The following is a 264-nucleotide window of genomic DNA, read 5'->3' on the forward strand; positions in this document are numbered from 1 at the left end:
CGTGGTGGGGCGGGGTGCCCGGCCCCCGCCCCCCCCCGCTTCGCTCCTCCTCTCTCTACCCGCGAGGACGTGGGCACGGGTGCCACCACGATGCCTGTGGCTGTCGGGTGTCCCCGGCGGTGGGGACCGAGAGGGTTTTTCCCTGACAGATCCCAAGAAATCGTCTGCAGGAGACAAATATATAGATATATATATATTTTTCTCTTTTTTTCCCCTCTGTAACAGAGTATTTTCTCCTCGGCCAAGGGATTTGCAGTGCCGTGA

The sequence above is a fragment of the Fulmarus glacialis genome, unplaced genomic scaffold (assembly GCF_000690835.1).
Source record: "Fulmarus glacialis isolate BGI_N327 unplaced genomic scaffold, ASM69083v1 scaffold23719, whole genome shotgun sequence".
Lineage (NCBI taxonomy): Eukaryota > Metazoa > Chordata > Aves > Procellariiformes > Procellariidae > Fulmarus > Fulmarus glacialis.